The following is a 21,130-nucleotide window of genomic DNA, read 5'->3' as shown; positions in this document are numbered from 1 at the left end:
AATTGGATAGGGAAGACAGGAGAATATAAATTTTGGGTTAAACATGCTAGTGAAAATATCATGGATACTGAAACAATATTACTGAAAGATGATAAGCTAATTGTAGAAATATTGTATCCCTATCCAGTGTTCTTGCCTGGAGAATCCCAGGGACGGGGAGCCTGGTGGGCTGCCGTCTATGGGGTTGCACAGAGTCGGACACGACTGAAGCGACTTAGTAGTAGTAGTAGTATGAATAAAAGGGATATATGAGCCCTTCTCTAAGATTTTCTTGATAATAAAAAAAGAACATATTCCGAGCTGGAAATTGATTTTTTAGCAAGCATTTAAACAATAGAGGAAAAGGGGAGGAAGGATAAAATACATAGCACATCATAAATTAATGAAGCCCTTGCTTAAAATTACATCTTTTTCTGTCTGATTATTTGGATCAATTTGTAATAATGTAGAGATTGTATTGTGGCATACCTGGGGCATTGCCGTACATATATCCAGTGATTTATCCAGTGAAAGAGAAGAGTTGTGGAACTTGTTTCATGCCTGGGAAGATCCCCTGGGCTTTGTGACCCTTCTGTGATCATTGGAGCAGGCTGGACACTTGAAGAGATCCTCTCATTTTTTTAGAGGAGGAGGGTTTGTTCATTTTTTTGCCCAACCTTGCACCAGCCATAAAGATTTTTTTCCCATGATAAATAATACCCCACAATCTGATACATTGCTTGGAAAATGAAAGTGGTCATGCAGTTTATAAAGAAATTTCAAAATAATCTATCTTATGGTCATACCTATGTTCATTCTTCTACATGAATAGAACTGAACTGTATAGCTATCTAGGGAATTCCCTGGTGGCCCAGTGGTTACGGCTGTGCTCTCAGTGCTGAAAGTCTGGGTACAATCCTTGGTCAGGGAACTAAGAACCCACAAGCTGCCCTGTGCAGCCAGAAGCAACAACAGAAACCTCAATCAAACAGTATAGTGATCAATTTCCAAACCTCCTTTGTAAAGTACCTATCAGATTTCTGACATAATTCTAAAATTGCACTGTTAAAGATGGCAGTCACTAACCTGAGTGGCTGTTTAAATTGAAAGTAGTACAAATTACAAAATATTTGGTTCCACAGTTACACTGACAGTATTTCAAGGGCTCAGTAGCCACATGTGGCTAGTTAGCAGCTACCATCTTGGATGGCTGAAATACAGAGAATTTTTATTATTGCATAAAATTCTATTGGTCAGCATTCCTCTGGAGGATATATGTTTTGAGGCAGTCATTGATTTTGCTTTATCTGTAGCTTTTAAAGTGTAGGTTTATTGATGAGAAACCATTGTGTTTTTTCGAGTTGAGCAGATGTTGTTCTTGTAACTTTGATGGTACATTACAGTGGCAGTGGAATTGTGAGTTAGCTAACTCTACTATAGGGGAGTTTCATTCAAGTTAATCAGTAATGGAGATTCACAGTATTAAGCTGTAAAACAAATAGTTGAGCTTGTGGGGAAAAGTATTTTGTAACTTTGAAGACAGGAAATGTGATCTTGTCTTAGCTTTGCCACTAACTAGTTATAAGACTTTAGGCATTTAATTTTCCAAAGTTAATTTGCAATTTAATTTCTTTATCTCTGTATTATAGGTTTGAATAAAATATTTTTAACATCTTTTTTCTTATAATATTAAATTCTGGGCCCTTTGTTCCCTCAGATATACTTTTGATCAAAGACCTGATGGAAGAGGTAGTGCAAAGAAAAAAAGGTATTGATGAAGCTGTTAAGAGAACCTGCCCTGTTCACAATCATCTTAGGAGAGAGCAGTTAGAAACCACTAAACCACTGCCCAGGAATATGAGAAGGGCTCTGTTGGTCTTAAGCTCTAGCAGTTCACCCTAAAATATTGTGTTCACTCCTTCTGCCTAAAATCTTTTGTTTTTTTAAAACCTTCTTTTTTAAAAAAACTTTTTAATTTGTATTGGCGTACAGCCAATTAACAATGCTGTAATAGTTGCAGCTGGACAGCAAAGGGAGTCAGCCATACATATACATGTATCCATTCTCCCCTAAACTCCCCATCCCTCAGGGTACCACATAGCATTGAGCAGGGTTCCCTGCACTATACAGTAGATCCTTATTGGTTATCCATTTTCAGTATAGCAGTATGTACATGTTGATCCGTCTAGTCAAGGCTGTGGTTTTTCCAGTGGTCATGTATGGATGTGAGAGTTGGACTGTAAAGAAAGCTGAGCGCTGAAGAATTGATGCTTTTGAACTGTGATGTTGGAGAAGACTCTTGAGAGTCCCTTGGACTGCAAGGAGATCCAACCAGTCCATCCTAAAGGAGATCAGTCCTGAGTGTTCATTGGAAGGACTGATGCTAAAGCTGAAACTCCAGTACTTCAGCCACCTCATGCGAAGAGTTGACTCATTGGAAAAGACCCTGATGCTGAGAGGGATTGAGGGCAGGAGGAGAAGGGGACGACAGAGGATAAAATGGCTGGATGGCATCACCGACTCGAGGGACTTGAGTTTGAGTAAACTCCGGGAGCTGGTGATGGACAGGGAGGCCTGGCGTGCTGCGATTCAGGGGGTCACAAAGAGTCGGACACGACTGAGTGACTGAACTGAACTGAACATGTTGATCACAAATTTCCTAAAAACCTTCTCATGCAGATCTGGATTTTGATAGTATTTCCCCTGATCAACAACTGTGTGACTGTGAGCAAGTTACATAACCTGCCTGTCTCCATTTCCAGTTGGATGGGTGAAATGAAGTGGTATCTCTTGGAACTTGCAGTCAATTCAGAGGGAAAGACACATTATTATAGTAATAGAGGGAAAGTCTATTATACATATGTGCCAGGTATTTTAAAACAGAAAGGAAGGTTGTCACCTGAGACCTGGCCAAGGTAGAGAATAGAGTAGTGGAAGAGTATTCCGGGTAGAGGAGAGTGCTCATGGACACTGGGATGCAAGGTAAGTAGGTGAAACATTGAAAAGGATTAGAGGAATGTGGTACGACTTAAGCCTGGGAATACAAGCAGAGGCTAGAAATTTAAAGGACCAAGAAGTTTAAACTTCATGCTGAACCCTGCAGGGGTACACTGAAAGTTTAAAGACTGGATATGTGAGCATCATTGTGAAGTATGAGGAGAGAAGGAACAAACCCCCAAGATGTTCATTCTTGAAGCAATGTGGAGAACGGCTTAAAAGCAAAGAGACCAAGTAGGAACCTATTAATCCAGTTAAAGTGAGATATGAGGAAAATTCGTATTAGGAAAATGGGGGGAAAGGAGCTGATGCTTACAAGTGTTAAATAAATATGAGTTGGTGACTGGTTGATACGGGGGTTGAGGGAGATGGATGTCTCTGTGTGAAGCAACTAGATGGATGATGGTCAGTTTTCACTGGGTAAGGAAAACAGTGGAGAAGGCAATGGCAACCCACTTCAGTACTCTTGCCTGGAGAATCCCATGGACGGAGCGGCCTGGAAGGCTACAGTCCATGGGGTTGCTGAGAGTCGGACACGACTGAGTGACTTCACTTTCACTTTCCACTTTCATGCATTGGTAAAGGAAATGGCAGCCACTCCAGTATTCTTGCCTGGAGAATCCCAGGGACAGAGGAGCCTGGTGGACTGCCGTCTATGGGGTCGCACAGAGTTGGACACGACTGCCGCGACTTAGCAGCAGCAGCAAGGAAAACAGTGATGTGACTGGTGGGGTAACACAGTGTGTGTCTCATAGGCTATATCTCTGAACCAGACTGCCTGGTCTGAAATATTAGCTTTGCCATTTATTAGCTTTGTGGTGCAGGACTGGTTACTTTGCCTGTTTCTTTCATTAGATTCATTTTCACATGGGTTAGTATGTGTAAAATGCTTAGAATAATGCCTGGCAAGTAATCATTGTATGTATTTGCTGTTATTATTCATGGAGGATACAAATTAGTTAATTTTAGACATAGTAGGGAGTTGTTATTCAGTCACTCAGTCATGTCTGACTCTCTGTGACCCCATAGACTGCAGCAGGCCAGGCTTCAGAGTCCTTCACTATCTCCGCAAATTTGCTCAAACTCGTGTCCATTGAGTCAGTGATACCATTCAACCATCTCATCTTCTGTTGTCCCCTTCTGCTCCTGCCTTCAATCTCTCCCAGCATCGGGTCTTTTCCAGTGAGTCGGCTCTTCACATCAGGTGGCCAAAGGATTGGAGCTTCAGCTTCAGCATCAGTCCTTCCAATATATATTCATGGTTGATTTCCTTTAGGATTAACTGGTTTGATCTCCTTGCTGTCTAAGTGACTCTCCAGAGTCTCCTCCAGCAACACAATTCAAAAATATCAATTCCTCACCACTCAGCCTTCTGTGTGGTCCAACTATCACATCTGTACATGACTGCTGGAAAAACCATAGCTTTGACTATATAGACTTTTGTTGGCAAAGCGATGTCTCTGGTTTTTATACTGTCTAGGTTGGTCATGGCCCAAGGAGCAAGTGTCTTTTATTTCCTGGCTGCAGTCACCATATGCATTGACTTTGAAACCCAAGAAGAGAAAGTCTGTCATTGTTTCCATTTTTTTTCCCATCTATATGCCATGAAGTGATGGGACCCGATACCATGATCTTCATTTATTTGAATGTTGGGTTTTAAGCCAGGCTTTTCACTCTGTTCTTTTACCTTTATCAAGAGGCTCTTTAGTTCTTCGCTTTCTGCCATTAGAGTGGTATCATCTGGATATCTGAGGTTGTTGATATTTCTCCCAGCAATCTTTATTCCAAGTTTGCGATTCATCCAGCACGGCATTTTGCTTGGTGTACTCTGCGTATAAGTTAAGTAAGTAGGGTGACAATATGCAGCCTTGACATACTCCTTTCCCAATTTTGAACTAGTCCATTGTTCCATGTCCACTTCTAGCTTGCTTCTGGACCTGCATACAGGTTTCTCAGGAGACAAGTAAGGTGTTCTGGTATTCCCATCTCTTTAAGAATTTTTCACAGTTTGTTGTGATCCACACAGTCAAAGGCTTTAGCCTAGTCAGTGAAGCAGAAGTTTTTCTGGAATTCCCCCTTGTTTTTAAATGAGAGTTATTATATAAGTAGTAGTTGAAATTAGTGGAATATAGAAACTCTTCCAGGGGAAGCAGATACAGTGAGTAGAAGGCCACAGTGTGGTTCCAGGGAACTATGATAATTTACAAGTCAAGGAAGATGAGCTTATGGGTATCACTAAAGGGGAGTGACTGGAGGCATAAAGAAGAAAATTAGGCCTTCAGATCTTGGATACTAAGGGCAGTGAGGGAATGATTGATGTCAAATGCTGTAAAGCTGACAAAATACGATAAAGACTAAAGATTGAAGAGTCCGCTGGATTCACAGTGAGAGCAGTTCTGTAGAGTTTAGGGCAGAGGTCACTTTACCAAGACCTGAGGAATAAATGGATGAAGATGCAATGGAGATGGTGAATTTTCATCTTTCTCCTGCTCTCTTTCACTGATTTTTTAAAAATTAATTTTATCAAAATAATAGTTAAAAAATCAAATGGTTGAAAAATGAAATAGTTCTGTTAGGCTTAGTAGGTAAACAATGAAAAGCAATCCTGTGTTCCATTCCTCCTCATCCCACTTCCTTTTTCTAGAGGAAATGAAACAAAATTGTCCAGCTGTTTCTTCTGGAATTGACTGCCATGTTTCATAATATTTCTTTAGTTTCTTAGATATTATCTGTAGACTTTCTACTGCAGAAAATTACCTTTACCTCCTCAGTCCTCAAAAAAAAAGTTTAGCAGTGTACTGTGATTTTTTCCCCTTTTTTTAAAGCAATTTTTAGAGTTCATAATTGTTTTTTCCTTTTTCTTAATTTTTTATGTATACATCATTACTATGTCTCCAAAATATTCAGCAGAACTGGAAAGCTTCAGACATCTCAGATCATTTGCCAGTTTCATTTCATTTTTCTTGGAGCATTGCTCCTGAAGTTTGCCACACTCTTGCTCCAGTCTAAACTCTATTCTATGAAGACTTACTGGATAGCTCTTGTCCCTATGCTTTTTTAAAAAAAAACTCATTTTGTGAAATTTTTTGCCTCTTTACTATTTCTGGAACTCATATCATCAGCTTTCTTGGTTTTATCCCATGCTTGGATGGAGCACATCCTTAAACTGCTTCCTAAGAAAGCGTAAAAAGGAGGTAAATATTTTAAGACTCCACATGTCTGTTAGTTTGGCTAGGTATAGAATTCATATGGAAATAGTATCTCCTCATATTTGCAAATATTTTTCTGTCATGTTCTAGTGTCTGTTGTTGCTGTTGAAAAGTCAGATGCCAGTCTGATATTTACCCCTTTTTATGAGATTCCACCCTTCTTTTCTTTCTCCCTAGAAACTTTTAGGCCACTCCCCTCTCACCAACATGGGTTGTTCTGAGGTTTCAGAGATTATTTCCGTATGGAAACTCATGCCCTTCTGTTATTGAAACTATTCTTAAAGTCCTTGCCTCCTTTCTTCTTTCTTCCTGTAATTCCTACAAGTGGATGCTGTATTTAAATTTTTTCACTATTATTGCCCATCATTTTTTGTCTTTATGCACTTTCGGAGTATTTAATCAGATTTCTAACACTTCTGTTGAATTTTCAGGGTCTCTAATCACATATTCAATTTCTAAGAGCTCTTGTTTTCAGGAGAACTCTAACTTGTTTTATGAATGCAATATAATCTTTTGTGTATCTGAGGATGTTAATTGCAAATTTTTAAAGCTTTCTTCTCCCTATTTGCCATGTTTCCTTCAGACTCTTTTTTTCTGTTTGCCTACGTTGACCTCTTTCTCCCATGTTGAAAGCACCGTGATTCTTGGCTGTCCATTCTTAAGAATGACCAAGATGTTTTGTTATGCGACAGTTTCACTGAATGCCTTGACACCACATGGCATGGATTGCCTTCTAGTATAATTTTGTTTTCTCCCACTTGCCAGCCTGTGAGATAATGGCAGATACTTTTAGGTTTGGGGTATGGTTACAACTCAGTTCTAGATTCCTTTTTCTATACCACATAGGAAAATCTGTGTTTTGATGACAGACAACCTCAATTTTTTTGTGACATATACAATTAAAGTTTTTTTCTCTTGCATGTACAGTGTGGTCTGCAGGACCTTGTACTCATGATCCTCACTTCAAGACTCAGGCTAACGGTGGTGTATCATGAAACTTCCTTCTCTAGTTGATGAGGCAGGAGTAGGTAATACAGCAGATTGTGCACTAGCCCTTAAAAGTTCTACCCAAAGCTATGGAAGCCATTTCTACTCACATTTCGTTGGCCAAAGCTAGTCACATGGCCATGCCTAATTTAAAAGACAGTGGTGTACAAGCCTACGGCTTGTACTGAGGGAGAGAACAACCAGAATGTTTGTAATAGCTATAATGGCTATCACAGTGGTATTCCACTTATGTATGTTCTTTAAGTTCTTTATGCTCTTGCATTTTCATGGATTGTACTATAGATCTCTCTTTCAAGAATGGGATGCCTAGGCCTGCCTGGTGGCTCAGTCGTAAAGTATCCTCCTGCCAGTGCTGGAGATGCAGGTTCGATCCCTGATCTGGGAAGATCCCATATGTCTCAAAGCAGCTAAGCCCATGTGCCACAACTGCTGATGAGTATATGCCCTAGAGCCTGGCAAGCTGTGATTACTGAGTGCACAGGCTGCAGTTGTTGAAGCCTTGAGTGACCTAGAGCCTGTGCTCCACGACAAGAAAAGCCACGGCAATGAGAAGCCGCCCACACACTGCAACTAGGGAATAGCCGCCAGTCACCACAATTAGAGAAAAAAACCATGCAGCAAGGAAGACCCAGCACAGCCAAAAATAAACGAATACATAAAATTATTTTTTAAAAAGAGAATTGTTCAGTCGCTCAGTCATGTCCGACTTTTTGCGACCCCATGGACTGCAGCACTCCAGACTTTCTTGTCCTTTACTATCTCCTGGAGTTTGCTCAAACTCACGTCCATTGCATCGATGATGCCATCCAACCATCTCATCTTCTGTCATCCCCTTCTCCTCTTGCCTTCAATCTTTCCCAGCATCAGGGTTTTTTCTAGTGAGTCTGCTGTTCATCTCAGGTGGCCAAAGGATTGTAGCTTCAGCTTCAGCATCAGTCCTTCCAGTGAATATTCAGAGTTGATTTCCTTTAGGATTGACTGATTAGATCTCCTCGCTGTCCGAGGAACTCTCATGAGTCTTTTCCAACACCACAGTTCAAAATCATCAATTCTTCAGCGTTCAGCTTTCTTTATAGTCCAACCCTCAGATCTGTACATGACTACTGGAAAAACCATAGCTTCGAATAGACGGACCTTTCTTGGCACAGTAATGTCTCTACTTTTTAATATACTGTGTAGGTTGGTCATAGCTTTTCTGCCAAGGAGCAAGCGTCTTTTAATTTCGTGACTGCAGTCAACTGCCTGCAGTGATTTTGCAGCTCAAGAAAATAGTCTATCACTGTTGCCATTTTTCCCCCATATGTTTGTCGTGCAGTGATGGGATCAGATGCCATGATCTTCATTTTTTGAATGTTGAGTTTTAAGCCAGCTTTTTCACTCTCCTCTTTCACCTTCATCAAGGGGCTCTTTAGTTCCTTTTTGCTTTCTATCATTAGGGGTGATGTCATCTGCATATCTGAGGTAATTTGTATTTCTCCCCCCAATCTGATTCCAGCTTGTGCTTCATTCAACCTGGCACTTCACATGATTAACTCTGAATATAAGTTAAATAATCAGGGTGACAATAAACAACCTTGATGTACTCCATTTCCAATTTTGAACCAGTCCTTTGTTCCATGTCCGGTTCTAAGTTTTACTTCTTGGCCTGCATACAGGTTTCTCAGGAGGCAGGTAAGGTTGTCTGGTTTTCCCATCTCTTTATAAATTTCACAGTCTGTTGTGATCCACGTGATCAAAAGCTTTAGCCTAGTCAGTAAAGCAGAAGTAGATGTTTTCTTAGAATTCTCTTCCTTTTTCTATGATCCATGGATGTTGACAATTTGATCTCTGGTTCCTCTGCCTTTTCTAAATCCAACTTTACGTCTAGAAGTTTTTGGTTCACATACTGTTGAAGCCTAGCTTGAAGGATTTTGAGCATTACCTTGCTAGAATGTGAAATGAGTACAATTGTGCAGTAGTTTGAACATTCTTTGGCATTGCCTTTCTTTGGGATTGGAATGAAAATTGACCTTTTCTAGTCCTATGGCCACTGCTGAGTTTTCCAAATTTGCTGGCATGTTGAGTGCAGCACTTTAATAGCATCATCTTTTAGAATTTGAAATAGCTCAGTATGAAAAGGCATAAAAAAGAGAATATGTCTAAAGTTCCCTTACAGCTTCAAAGTCTATGGATGTATGACTTGCAAACTGCCACTCACCCCTGACAACTTGTTTAAGATTACTGTGTTCCAAAAATGTAAAAATAAACCCACTAATATGCTATCGAAGATAGGAACTATTTTCCTCAAAAGCAGTTTATTTTTTTCAAGATTCAGACGCTTGAGAGAATGGTAGGACATTTTTGTTTTTGTGTTGAGTGACTGGCAGTATTTAACAGCTGCCTTGATTCTTGAATTATAAACATCCAACTGGGGGTTTTAAACAACCAGATACCTTGGTTAACTTAAATGGTCTTGGTTGAAAATAAACATGTATTTAAAAAATACATATCTTGTTAAAAATTATATTATTCTATCTTATCATTTAAAAAAATACTTCAAATATTTTACTACCTTTTCAGTTAGATACATTTTTTTTTAATCTAACTTTCATTTATTTTGTGCTTTATGTTCAAACTTTGTTGTAATTTTCCCGCTCATGTTATCTTTGTAAGCCCAGGGACACTGCAGCACCACATGCTAACCCAGTAAGCTTTTTCCTTGTCCATGACTGTTTTTCCAAAATACTCCACTTAGTACTTTTTAAAGAAATGATAGAATTTTGTTTTCCAAACCACTAAGTTGTTTAATTTCCTTTCAAAATAAATTAACAGCTTTATTTTCATTCTGTTTTAGAAAATGATATAGTAGCTTGACAGTGACCATACAAACACTTTGTTCAGCCTCATTATTTGAAATATATGTATGTTTGATCACATTTTATTTTCAAAAAGGAATATGCCAACATGAAATAATGTTATAATATTTTCTTGCCTTTAAATGATGATTTATGTGAAAGATTTGGACACTGTTCACATAGTGTAAACGATTGACCAGTTTGTTATCAGTATAATGGAAATGTGTTTTGCCTTAATTCTAAATAGACTCAACATATTTTTTAATTATTATTTTTTATTCAAGTATAGTTGATTTGCAATATTTATTGTGTTAGTTTCAGGTGTACAGCAGAGTGATTCAGGTATATTATTTATGTATATACTTTTTCACATGTATTTTTAAATGTCCCACTTTTAGGGAAGAAATAGAAAATTCTTTTTAACTTTAAAAGTAGTTATTTTCAGCTCACATCGCATTGATACTCAACTCAGTGAAGTGAAGTGAAGTTGCTCAGTCGTGTCCGACTCTTTGCCACCCCATGGACTGTAGCCTGACCCCATGGACTGTAGCCTGACCCCATGGACTGTAGCCTATCAGGCTCCCCGTCCATGGGATTTTCCAGGCAAGAGTGCTGGAGTGGATTGCCATTTCCTTCTCCAGGGGACTTTCCCGACCCAGGAAACAAACCGGGGTCTCCCGCATTGCGGGCAGACGCTTTACCGTGGGAGCCATCAGGGAAGAACTCAGAGGAACACTTAAAATATAACAAAGCTTGTTATGTGTTCACTTCCTAATGCACAGCTGACAATTTACATTATATGGCTGGGTCTCGCCACATTTGTATATGTCACACGTGCTTTAGAAGTAATTGCTCTTTTTTGTGAGTAGGTTTGAACAAGTCAGAAGCTTTAATGAAAGAGCAATACAAGGCTGTACTATTTTAAATCAGAAGCCCAAGTTTTAATATATGCACTGAAATATACTAGTTGAAACTTCTGAAATCTGCACGCCCCCTACCCAGATGTGTAAAGCTAGTGGCACTGAGTAATATGTTAAGACGTCCTACTGGCTTAATTTAAGTGTATATTATGGTTGTTGCAAGTTATAGATCTTTACAGAGTTAAAAATGATAATTAAAAATAGAAATTCAAATCAATTATTGTAGAATCACTGCAGTATTTCTCTGAATTCCAGAGTTTTTTAAGTAACAGTTTAAGAGTCATTCTTTCAAAGGGCCTCAGATGGGGGTAAGTAAGGGGAGTTGTGGAAAGTCTTAGTTATTGATTTTTTTTCTGCATTGGATAAACCTAGAAAGAAAAGTTCGGAGTTTTTGTTATCATCTGTGCAGCTTGAGAATTTCCTAATTTTTTGCTTAGCTCTAAAGGGAAAGTGGATGTGCTTCTTGTTGAATCACCTTCTCTGCTACCCATCCCTGCCAATGTTCATTGTACTAAAAGGTAAATAGCGTATTGTTCTCAAACCCAAATCAGCTCCATGCAGAAACTGCCTTGGAGGAAAGGAGCAAATGTCACTCCTCTCAGAATATATGCTAAAATGGAGAGCAGTATTCCTCTCTCAGTTGTCCTCTTCAGGTTCAAGATCTCTTCCGTGCTGTTGTCTAAATCACCTTCCTGCTGCCTTTCAAATTCAGGCAGCAGCCCAGAATGTAGAGTCTGAAAATAATTCCGCTAATTCATTCCAAGTTCTTATATTCATTTATTCTCAGTTCTGATCATGTTTATATTCATTATTTCTTACTCATCTTTCCTTTCTCCCCACCATCCACCTCTCCCCTTTTCCAATTATACAAGTAATATAGAATGGCAGGTTTTGGGGGGAGCTGTGTTGGGTCTTCATTGCAGTGTGTGTGCTTTCTCTAGTTGTGGCATGTGCGATCTTAGTTCCCCAACCCGATCATATCGGAGTCCCATGCAGATTGGCAGGTGGATTCTTAACCACTGGACCATCAGGGCAGTCCCTAAAAATGTCAGATGTTGAAGTCACTAGAATATTTAATTTTTTAAAATTAGAGGGTAACCACCAATATAGTGCCATATACAAACTGGTCTTATTAAATACCTTATAAATATAGTAATGATAACTTTAATTTCAACTTAATACTTTAAAGCAGTTTTAAGAATGGCAACATATCTCTCATTCAAAGTATCTATCAAAGATGTATTTATACAATATTTTTAAATGAAAAATTTGAAATATGCAAAAAAGTTGAAAGAATTTTAACAGTAAACCATTATATGCAATATCTAGATTGTACAGTTAGCATTTTCCTAATTAGTTTTTTTCATTTAACTCTATATCTTTAAATATGGATCTATTAATCTTTTTAATGTGTTTCAAAAGAAGTTGCAAACATCAATGTACTACTCTCTAAATCCTTCAGCATGCAGATCATTAACTAAAGTTCAGTGTCTGTTTTGAGTAAAAATTGATATACAATGAAATGCACAAACTGTAAGTGCACCATTCAATAACTCTGACAGATGACTACATTTTTGTAACCTAAGCCACTTTTAAGACGCTAAGCATTATTATTGCTCCAGAAGGATCCCTTATGTCCTTCCTAGTCAATTCTGTACTCTTTTTGTATAGATCTACTTTCACTCAGTACCATTGGGAGACAATTTTCTCTTGGTTTCTTAGGTTGCTGCCTGTTTTGTGTGTGAGGCACTGACACACTTTTGTTCTCGGCTATATTTTCAAGAATACTTATATAGCAAACAGCCTTGGAACATAGAGACTGATGTTTCCTTTCAGTGTAAAGGGCAATGTTCACTGCCCATTGTAAAAATTCAGGTTCCCTAAGGCCAGTGTTTCTCTCTCATAATGCAACCCATAGTGTATATGTTTTATTTGACCTTTTTCACATCACCCTGTAGGAATAGGGACTTATTGAACCAGCATAGAGAGGCTGATAGTCCCTGGTTACTAATGTTGGTCTGAATAATAAACTGTTCTTTGTGTGTGAATCTGTAGTATTATGCCTTCTGCCATAATCTGAAATTTTAGCGGGCTAATTTTTTAATTTGCATTTGAGGTAAAATCAAAGACCCTTTATAGTTCTTGACAAGTATTGTGATGTGTACACTAGTAGTTCATTTCTTTTTATTTCTCAGTATTGTTCTGTTGTATATACATTGCACAATTTATTTATTTGTTCTTTCACTGAAGGATAAAAAAAGGATACCGTTTCCAGGTTTTAGCTATTATGGATAAACCTGTTATAAACGTTGGCATACAAATCTTTGGGTGGACATGTTTTCATTTCTCTTGGGTAAGTATGTAGGAGTGAAATACTGGGCCATATGACAGGCATATGTTTAAGTCTATTAAAAATTGCAAAAGTTTTTTCCAAAGTAGACCTACCATTTTATACTCCTACCTACAATTTATGATAGTTTAACTGTTGCATAAGATTCTGACTCCAATTTAGATTTGTGGATTTTTTGACCATACTACCAAGCAATTCTGTGATACCAACTGGGTGTACTACATTCAACTCAATTCTGACACTGTCTTTCTGGAGATAGCGTCATAACCCACAGGTTAAAGGCTTAGTCCTCTCAAACTGCAACCCCTCTTCAGATGGCAGTTGCAAGCCCACCATGTCACTTGTGCTCCTGACCTAATGACTGTTAGATTAGAGACTCCTATGACCCTCTCTCTGGTTTTGATTAATTTGCTAGAGCAGCTCACAGAGCTCAGAGAAACATTTTACTGATTAGATTTCTGTTTTATTATAAAAGAGTATCAATAAGGAGCAACTCAGTAGAAGAGATTCATAGGGCAAGGTGTGTGGAAGGAAGGACAGATCTTCGCTGACCTCTTCAGGCACACTGCTCTCCATCACCTCTTCGTGTTTATCAAACCAGAAGCTATCGGAACTCAGTTATTTTGGTGTTTATAGAGGCTTCAATATAAAGGCATGACTGATTAAACTATTGTCCACTGGCCACTGAACTCAATCTCTAGCCCAACTCCCATCCCCAGAGGTTGATGAGAGGTTGGGGAGTGAAAGTTCCAACCCTCTAATCACAGAATTGGTTTCCTTGGTAACCAGCCCCCGCCCCAGGATGCTATCCCAAAGTTACCTTATTAACATAACAAAAGACACCTTAAATAAAATCAAAGGCTTTTAGGAGCTCTATGTCAGAAATTGGGGTGAAGACCAAATATATTTCTACCTCTCCCTCCCCTTTCTTGTTGTAGTGGCTAGGACCTCCATCCAGCACAATGTCTAATACAGGTGTTGAGAGTGAGCACCCTTGCTTAGCCCCAGTCTGAGAAGGAAAGTGTTCAATACTTATTCAGTTAGATTTTGCTGTAGGTTTTTCATACATGTCATTTAATGGATTGGGATGTCCTTCTGCTCCTAGTTTGCTGACAATTTTTGCTGAGTTTTATTTTCAGTTACTGTTTTCTCTTTCAGCTGTTAAGTCCTCTTTTTTGAAGAACTGTCCTTTTCTCCTGGGTCTCCAATTTTATTGGCAATCTTTTATTCATGACATCCTTTATTATTCTTTCAATGTAGGCTCTAGTTCTTTGGTTCCTTCTTTGAGTAATGTTGTTCTAATTTTTTCTTATTAGTCTACCTAAAGGTTTATCGGTTTTGTTGAAAGCCCTGACTTTTGAGTTTCTTAGTTTTCTCTGTTTTTTCCTATTATATTGATTTATGCTCTTAGTATTTTTTTCATTTACTAACTTTGGATTTTCTTGTTTCCTTGGTTCTTAGGTGAAACTCTATGACACTGATTTGAGACTTCTCTTTTATTGCTGATACAAGCATTTAAATCTATAGGTTTTTCTCTATGGATGGTTTTAACCACATTCTACAAATTTTGCTATGTTGTATTTGGGGGGATTTCTTCTTTACCAGTTTAATCAAAAGTATCTTATTTACTTACAAATATTTACATTTACTTACTTTTCTATTTTTTAATTAGTATTGTTTTCTATTCAATTGTTTTGATGTGAGATCTCTGTAAGACTCTGTAAGATCATCTAAAATGGATTGAGACTCTTTTTTTGGTGAATGGGCCATATGGAATTGTAGAGAATTGTATCTTATAGTCAATGGATGTAGTTTATATATATATGTATGTATATATGTATGTGATCTATCTATATCTATCCATATAATATCTGTATATCCATATTTATGGGTTTCCCTGGTGGCTCTTTACCCTGGTGGTAAAGAATCTGCCCGAAATGCAGGAGACCTGGGTTTGATCCTTGAATTGGGAAGATTCCCTGGAGAAGGGAATGGCTACCTGTTCCAGTACTGTTGCCTGGAGAATTCCATGGACAAAGAAGCCTGGCAGGCTACAGTCCATGTGGTTGCAAAGAGTTGGGCATGACTAAGTGACTCATACTTCACTTCATCCATATTTATATCTATGTCTATTAGGACAAAGTGATTAATTGTATTTTTTAAGATTTTCTTTTTGTCCTAAGTTATTTTTGTTCTAGTTCTGTCAGTTGCTGCGAATAGCATATTAAAAAACCTCCAACTATGGTTGGGCTCTGTCTGTTTCTCTTTATAATTCTGTCAGTGTTTGATTTATACATTTCAGAGCTCTATTATCAGATACCTGTTTATGATCGTTACGATTTATTGCATGCGTGCGTGTTAAGTCCCTTCAGTCGTATCTGACTCTTTGTGACCCTGTGGACTGTAGAGTACTAGGCTCTTCTGTCCATGGAATTCTTCAGAGAAGAATACTGGAGGGGATTGCCATGCCCTGCTCCAGAGGATCTTCCCAACGTTCCAGCATGTTCTTTACCACTAGCACCATCTTGGAAGCCCTGATTCCTTATTAAGTTGTGTGTTATTTCATTTTGAAACGCGTTTTTATTTCTGGTACTACTCTATCTTAAAGTCACATTTACTGTTATTAACATGGCTGTAGCCTTCTTACTGCTTATTGCTTTCACATCATGTCTTTTCAATCCTCTACATTTTTTTGTGTGTTCTGTATCTTTTGTAAACAACCAGTAGTCAGATCTTGCCTTTTTATCCATTCTGTCAATCTTTGTGCTTTGGTTGGTGTTAAGTTCATGTATATATAATGTATTATTTATATACTTTGATTTAGATCTATCACTATGCTATTTTTGTTTACCCTATCTTGGTGTTTTTTCTTTTTTTTTGTACCTATATTCTATATCTGCCTTCTTTTGTCTTGGTATGATATTTTTAAAGTTCTATTTTAATTCACCCATTGACTTTTTGATTATACCTTTTGGCTTTATTTTAGTGGTTGCTTTAAGGCTTGCATTCTCAAGTAGGATGATATCTCAAGAATGTGTAAATTGGTTTTAGGGGTAGGAGCAAAAAAAAAAAAAAAATCCTGGATATTGTATTAGTTTGTGGCCATGCAAAGAGCCACAGTACATAAGTTAATATTCAGTATATCTATGTTATTTAAATTTAAATTTCATGGGAGAGACAAATAAGAAAAAAAGCTTCTTATGAGGGGATGATGAAGAACAGGTTGAGAAATACTTGTCTCAAAGTGTTCATTCTTAAACTTTTCATAATGTACATAGACTTAATATCCTGCCACACTTTGAGTAAAATCAGTTATATATTTTTTAATTAAAAATTATCTTTATGACATCTTAAGTTATATCCAGATGTTTAAGCTGGTTTTAGAAAAGGCAGAGGAACCAGAAATCAAATTGCCAACATCCACTGGATCATCAAAAAAGCAAGAGAGTTCCAGAAAAACATCTATTTCTTCTTTATCGACTATGCCAAAGCCTTTGACTGTGTGGATCATAAGAAACTGTGGAAAATTCTGAAAGAGATGGGAATACCAGACCACCTGACCTGCCTCTTAAAAACCTGTATGCAGGTTAGGAAGCAACAGTTAGAACTGGACATGGAACGACAGACTGGTTCCAAATAGGAAAAGGAGTACATCAAGGCTGTATATTGTCACCCTGCTTATTTAACTTATATGCAGAGTACATCATGAGTACATCAACTTACATGAGTACATCCATGCTGGGCTGGAAGAACCATAAGCTGGAATCAAGATTATTGGGAGAAATACCAATAACCTCAGATATGCAGATGACACCACCCTTATGGCAGAAAGTGAAGAAGAACTAAAGAGCCTCTTGATGAAAGTGAGAGAGGAGAGTGAAAAAGTTGGCTTAAAGCTCAACATTCAGAAAACGAAGATCATGGCCTCTGGTCCCATCACTTCATGGCAAATAGATGGGGAAACGGTGGAAACAGTGTCAGACTTTATTTTTGGGGGGCTCCAAAATCACTGCAGATGATGACAGGGAGGCCTGGTGTGCTGCGATTCACGGGGTCGCAAAGAGTCGGACACGACTGAGCAACTGAACTGAACTGAACTTACTGTTTCCACAAAATTATGTAATTGGAATCAGACGATATACAGCCTTTTCAAATTGGCTTCTTTCATTTAATAATATACATTTTAGGTTCTACCATGTCTTTTTGTGGCTTGATAGCTGATTTCTTTTCAATGGTGAATAGTATTTGGTTGTCTAGATGTTCCATTGTCTGTATTTATCCATTCAGTTACTGAAGGACATCTTGGTTGCTTCCAGGTTTTGACAGTTATGAGTAAAGCTGCATTAAACATATGTGTGAAGGTTTTTGTGTAGACATAAATTTTCAGCTTCTTTGAGTAAACACCAAGGAGTGTCATGCAGTTACTGGATTTTGTGGTAAGAGTATGTTTAGTTTTTTTTAAATAATTGCCAAATTGTATTCCCACCAGCAACGTATAAAAGTTCTTATTGCTAAATATCCTGATAGCATTTGGCATTGTCAGTGTTCCAGATTTGGGGCATTCTAATAGATATATAATGACATTTCTTTTTAATCTACACTTCCGTGATGATATATGATATGGAATGTCTTCTCATGTGTTCATTTGCTATCTGTATATCTTTTAGTGAGATGTTTGTTAAGATCTTTGGCCCATTTTAAAACCAGAGTGTTTATGTTCTTACTGTTGAGTTTTCAGAGTTCTTTTTATATTTGAATAACAGTCCTTTATCACATGTGTCTTTTGCACATAATTTTCTCTGTCTGTGGCATATCTTATTTTCTTGACGTTGTCTTCTGCAGAACAGAAATTTTTTATTTTAATGAAGTCCAGGAGCTGCAGGAGACACAGCTTTGATCCCTGGGTGGGGAAGATCCCATGGAGGAGGGCATGGCAACCCACTCCAGTATTGATATCTGAAGAATCCCATGGACAGAGGAGCCTGGAAGGCTACAGTTCATAGGTTCACAAAGTCTCAGATACAACTGGAGTGACTTAGCATACATGCATGCAATAAATAATAACAATCATAAATGTGTATCTGGTAATAGAGCTCTGAAAGGTAGAAATCAAACATTGACAGAATTATAAAGAGAAACAGACAAAGCCCAATCATAGTTGGAGTTTTTTAAGTATGTTATTCACAGCAATTGATAGAACTGGAACAAAAATCACTTAGGACCAAAAGAAAATCTTAAAAAGTACAATTAATCACTTTGTCCTAATAGACATAGATTAAATATGTATGACGTGAAGTGTGAATCGTTCAGTCATGTCCAACTCTTTGCGACCCCTTGAACTGTAGCCTTCCAGGCTTCTTTGTCCATAGAATTCTCCAGGCAAGAATACTGGAGTAGGTTGCCATGCCCTCCTCCAGGGAATCTCTTAAAATTCAATGTATCAGCTAGGAAGTTTTGCAAAAAATTTTTGAAAGTATTTAACCTAACAATTAAGGGATGAGTTGAGTAGGGAGGCCTGCCAGAGACCTGCAGCTTCAAGATTCTAAGCCTAATGTTTTGAGCTTCATATTGAAGGACAGTTGAAATATTCTGGAGAATGTTACATTAGGCATTGTGGCATACAGGACTTTTGGTGTCAAAAGATCTGACTTTGAGTTGTGGCTCTACCATTAATCAGATTTTACCTCTCAGTGTCCTCATCTAAAAGAGACAAAGTCACAGATACTTTGTCCTTCCTCCCTCCCTCTTCTCTTTGCTCCCTACCAGCCTGATTGGTATATATATAGCCTTGAATATATATTAAACACCTGCTGTGTTTCAGAAATGGTTTTGGGGTGGGGATATAAATGAAAATTTATGGTATTTCTTCTGGGGAAGTGTGTAGCCTTATAAGAAAACACATGATAATGCAGAATGGTAGATGTTAAAATGGTGATATATGTCATATATGATTAAAAGGTACCTGTATTTGCTCAACAATGTCATGGAAAAGTTTAAAGATGAGATAATGTTTAAACTGAAACTTGGTAATATGCAGACATTTGCCAAGTGGGGGTCAGGGGCAAGGGTAGGTTGGATAAAATGAAAGCATTCAGAAAATACTTGTGTTTTTGTTTTTGTTTTCCGTTATGATTTATGACAGAGTATTGAATATAGTTTCATGTGCTATATAGCAGGACCTTATGTATCTGTTTTATATATAGCAGTTTGTATTTGCTAATTCCAGACTCCTAATTTATCCCTCCCCCACCCTCTTTCCCCTTTGTAACCATTAGTTTGTTTTCTATGTCTGTGAGTTTCTATTTCATAAATAAATTCATTTGTGTCATATTTTACATTCCACATATAAGTGATATCGTATGAAATCTGTCTTTGCCTGACTGTCTTCAGTTAATGAAGATATCTGAAGATATCTGTCTTCAGTTAATGAAGATATCTGAAGATATCTGTCTTCAGTTAATCTCTAGGTCCATCCATGTCGCTGCAAATGACATCATATTCTTTTTTATGCCCGATTAGTATTCTGTATATATATACACCCCACATCTTCTTTATCCACCTGTTGATGAACATTTAGGTTGTTCCACTGTCTTAGCTATCACAAATAGTGCTGCTTTGAATAAAGGGGTGCATGTCTCTTTTTGAATTAGAGTTTTTCTGGAGTGGGATTGCTGGATTGCATGGCAACTGTATTTTTAGTGTTTTTAAGGAACTGCTGTACTGTTTTCCACTGTGGCTGTACCAATTTACATTCCCACCAACACGGTAGTATGCTCTCCTTTTCTCCACACTCTCGCTAGCCTTTATTATTTGTAGGCTTCTTAGTGTTCTTGCCTGGAGAATCCCAGGGACGGGGGAGCCTGGTGGGCTGCCGTCTATGGGGTTGCACAGAGTCAGACACGACTGAAGTGACTTAACAGTAACAGTAACAGTAGTGATGACCATCTGACTGGTATGAGGCGGTATGTCATTGAGATTTACATTTCTCTAATCATTAGTAATGTTGAGTATCTTGTTGGTCATCTACATGTCTTTTAGTATTCTGCCCATTTTTTTAATAGACTTGTTTGTATTTTTGTTATTGAGTTGTATGAGTTATCATATATTTTGGAAATTAAGCCCTTGTCAACTGCATTGTTTGCAAATATTTTCTCCCACTTTGTAAGTTGTCTTCATTTTGTTTATGGTTTCCTTTGCTGTGCAAAAGCTAATAAATTTGATTAGATCCCTTGTGTTAATTTTTGCTTTTATTTTTATTGTCTTAGGAGACTAAGAAAACATTGGTATGACTAACGTCAAAGAATAGTTTGTCTATATTCTCTTCTAGGAATTTTATGATGTCATGTCTTATATTTAATTCTTTAAGCCATTGACTTTATCTTTGTGTATCCTGTGAGGATGTGTTCTAACCTCATTGATTTGCACTGACTGTCCAGCTCTTTCAATACCGCTTGCTGAACAAACTGTCTTTTCTCCATTGTATATTCTTCCCTCCTTTGTCAAGATTAATTGACCATGGGTGTGTAGGTTTATTTCTGGATTCTCTGTTCTGTTCCATTGATCCATATATCTGTTTTTGTGCCAGTACCATGCTGTTTTACTGTAGTGGAGACAGCACTTGTTTTTGAATAGATTCTTGAACCTGTTTGTTTTTCTCTTACCTCTCTCCCATATGCAGAGTGGATGCTTATAGAAATAGTATAAACCATTTATTGAGCTGCTATTCAGCCTGCTAAGCACTGTTCTAGGCATTTTACATTAATTACTTAGAATCTAATAATAACTGGTGTTGTTCACCCAGTCCTGTCTGACTCTGATGCCATGGACTGTATA

The 21,130-nt window shown here is 37.8% G+C and overlaps 1 protein-coding gene across 1 annotated transcript in view; it reads left to right on the top strand.

The window, feature by feature from the left end:
• Positions 1–21,130, top strand: part of LIN28B (lin-28 homolog B) — a 122,907-nt gene that overhangs the window by 44,759 nt on the left and 57,018 nt on the right. The gene's annotated exons all lie outside the window — the stretch shown is intronic.

Source organism: Budorcas taxicolor, chromosome 9 (genome assembly GCF_023091745.1).
Source record: "Budorcas taxicolor isolate Tak-1 chromosome 9, Takin1.1, whole genome shotgun sequence".
NCBI lineage: Eukaryota > Metazoa > Chordata > Mammalia > Artiodactyla > Bovidae > Budorcas > Budorcas taxicolor.
Note: the sequence above shows the minus strand (reverse complement) of the source record. Positions and strands in the feature narration are given on the sequence as shown.